Consider the following 3,637-nt stretch of genomic DNA (forward strand, 5'->3'; position numbering starts at 1 on the left):
CAGTCACTCCCAATTAACTCTCAATCCCCTAGCTCAAGACCACCACTAGTCAACTTTCTGCTTATATAGATTTGCCTATTATGGACATTTGTTATAAATGGAATCATATAATGGGTGTTCTTTTATGACTGTCGTTGACTTAGCTTAAGGTTTTCAAGGTTCATCTGTGTTGTAGTATGTACTTCATTTATTTTTGTGGGCAAATATGTTACTGAATGAATAGATCGCATTTTGTTTACTGGTTTCTAAGTTGATAGATATTTGGGTCCTTTCTACTTCTTAGCTGTTATAAACAATGCTACTATAAATATTCTTGTTCCTGTTTTTTGTGGATGTACTATTTCATTTCTCCTGGGTATGTACATGCAAATGGATCTACCATTTTTATAGGCATGTTCCCTCAATATCTGTTCAAATATGCCCTTCATCAAGAAATCTTCAAAGGTCACTCACCATGACATTTTTAACAAATAGCCTACAATTTTTTCCAAAAGAATATGTGTGCCCCTTCTACTCACATTGAACACCAATGACCAAAAACCAGAAGAATTATGGGACGACATCAAGAACATCATCCCTGAAGAAAGAAACAGTCATTAAAAGGTGAGAAAAGAAGACAAGACCAAAATGGATGTCAGAAAAGACTCTTAAACTTGCCCTTGAGTGTAGAGTAGCTAAAACAAATGAAAGAAATGATATGGTAAAAGAGCTGAACAGAAGATTTTAAAGACCAGCTCAAGCAGACAAACCCAATCACTATAATGATATGTGCAAAGATCTGGAGTTAGAAAACCAAAAGAGAATAACACGTTTGGCATTTCTCAAGCTGAAAAAACTGAGGAAAAAAATTAAGCTTGGAGTTGCAATATTGAAAGATTCTATGGGCAAAATATTGAATGATGCAAGAAACATCAAAAGAATATGGAAGGAATACACAGAATCACTGTACCAAAAAGGCCTGGTCAATGTTCATCCATTTCAGAAGATGGTGTAAGATCGAGAACAAATGGTATGGAAGGAAGAAATTGAAGCTGCACTGAAAGAACTGGCAAAGAACAAGGCTCCAGGAATTGACAGAATACCGATTGAGATGTTTCAATGAATGGATGCCTGCCAAGGGTCTTCATTCAGTTATGCCAAGAGATTTGGAAGACAGCTACCTGGACAAATCACTGGAAGACATCCATGTTTGTGCTCATTTCAAAGAAAAGTTATCCCACGGAATGTGGAAATTATCAAACAATATAATTAATATCACATGCAAGTAAAATCTTGCTGAAGATAATTCAAAAACGGTTGAAGCAATGTATTGAAAGAGAACTTCCAGAAATGCAAGCTGGATTTGGAAGAGGATGTGAAACAAGGAATATCATTGCTGATGTCAGATGGATCTTGGCTGAAAGCAAAGAATACCAGAGAGTTGCTTACTTGTGTTTTATTGACTATGCAAGAGCATTCGATTGTGTGGATCATAACAAATTATGGAAAACATGTCAAAGAATGGAAATTCCAGAACACTTCACTGTACTCATTAGGAACCTATACATAGACCAGGAGGCTGTCATTCAAACAGAACATGGGGACACTGCATGTTTTAGAGTCAAGAATGGAATGTGTCAGGGTTGTATCCTTTCACCATACTTATTCAATCTGTATGCTGAACAAAGAATCTGAGAAGCTGGGCTATATGAAGAAGAAAGTGGTATCAGGATTGGAGGAAGAATCATTAATAACCTGTGATATGCTGACAACACAACTTTGCTTGCTGAAAGTGATGATGAATTGAAGCAGTGACTGATGAAGATTGAAGAATACAGTCTGCAATATGGATTACAACTCAATATAAAGAAAACAAAATTCCTCACAACTAGACCTAGAAGCAGCGTCACAATAAATGGAGAAAAGATTGAAGTGGTCAAGAACTTCACATTGCTTGGTTCTACAGTCCACACCAATGGAAGCAGCAGTCAGGACATCAGACAACAAATTGTTAAGTGCCATCACGTTGTTTCCAACTCCTAGTGACCTTATGCACAGCAGAACAAAACACTGCCCAGTCCCATGCCAGCTCCAGGATCTTTGCTATACTTGAGCCCATCACTGCAGCCACTGTCAATCCATCTCATTGAGGGTGTTCCCCTCCTTCATCGACCATTCATCTTACCAAGCATAACGTCCTTTTCAAGGGAATGGTCCCTTCCGACAACATGACCAAGCAGGTGAAATGAAGTCTGGCCATTCTCGCCTCCAAGGAACATTCCGGCTGCACTTCCTCCAGGACAGATTTGTTAGATCTTTTAGCAATCCATGGTATTCTCAGTATTCTTGGCCATCACCACAACTCAAAAGCATCAACCCTTCTTCGGTCTTCCTTATTCATTGTCCAGCTCTCACATGCATACGAGGTGACTGAAAATACTATGGCTTGTGTCAGGTGTACCTTAGTCTCAAGGAGATAGCTTTGCTCTTCAGCACTTGAAAGAGGTCCTTTGCATAAAGCACTGGGCAAATCAGCTGCAAAGGATCTCTTTCAGGTGCTTAAGAACAAAGTTATCTCCTTGAGGACTAAAATGCAACTGATCCAACCCAAGGAATATTCATTTTCAAGTATAGCAAGTATCGTGGAGCTGGTGCAGGACAGGGTAGTGTTTCTGTCTGCTGTGCATAAGGTCACTGTGAGTCAGAGACCACTCGATGGCACCTAACCTCAACAACTACAATCTACTCACAATAATGTTCTCTTTTATTGTGTCTATGTGTAAGACAGTGCCCAAACCAGTTTTCTCAAACTGATCTGATAAAATTTGTGTTAGTGAGTTCTCAAAGAAGTAAATGCCTAGATAAGGCTAGAAGTGCAAGAGATTCTTTAGGGGAAATCCTGTGAAGATAAAGGGGATGTAATAGGCAGAACAGAAGAATCCTTCACTATTGCAAATAACGGTTTGAGTTATTCCTTCTGTTCTTTTGCCTCAAGAAATGCCAAGTAAGTTCTTCCTTTTTGATTTTCTAACTCCAGGTCTTTGAACATTTCATTATTATATTTAATCTTGGCTTCTTGAGCCACCCTTTGAAATTTTCCATCCAAGTTTTTTACTTCATTATTTCTTCTGTTTCCTGTAGCTGCTCTGCACTGGAGAGCAAGTTTCAGAGTCACTTTTGATACCATTTTGGTCTTTTCTTTCATTCCTGTCTTTTTAATGTCCTTTACTTACTTACTTTACTTACTTCATGTATGATATTCTGAATGTCATCCTGCAACTCTTCTGGTCTTACTAAATAAATAAATAAATAATTAAACTCATTGCTGTCAAGTCAATTCAACTCATAGCAATGCCTGCTCAGGTTTCTGTGGCAGTATGCCTATGAAAGTAGATTGCCTAATCTTTCTTCCAAGGAGTGGCTGGTAGGTTTGAACAACCAGACTTCTGGTTAGCAGTCAAATGCTTTAGGCACTACACCACCAGTGCTCATCAGTATTCAGTGCATCAAATCTATTCTTGAGATGGTCTCTAAATTCAGGTGGAATATATTCAGGATCATACTTTGGCTCTCATAGACTTGTTTTAATTTTTTCAGCTTCAACTTGAATTGCATATGAACAATTGATGTTCTGTTCCACAATTGTCCCCTGGCCTTG

The sequence above is a fragment of the Orycteropus afer genome, unplaced genomic scaffold (assembly GCF_000298275.1).
Source record: "Orycteropus afer afer isolate SDZICR_OR568_19922 unplaced genomic scaffold, OryAfe1.0 scaffold00628, whole genome shotgun sequence".
NCBI lineage: Eukaryota > Metazoa > Chordata > Mammalia > Tubulidentata > Orycteropodidae > Orycteropus > Orycteropus afer.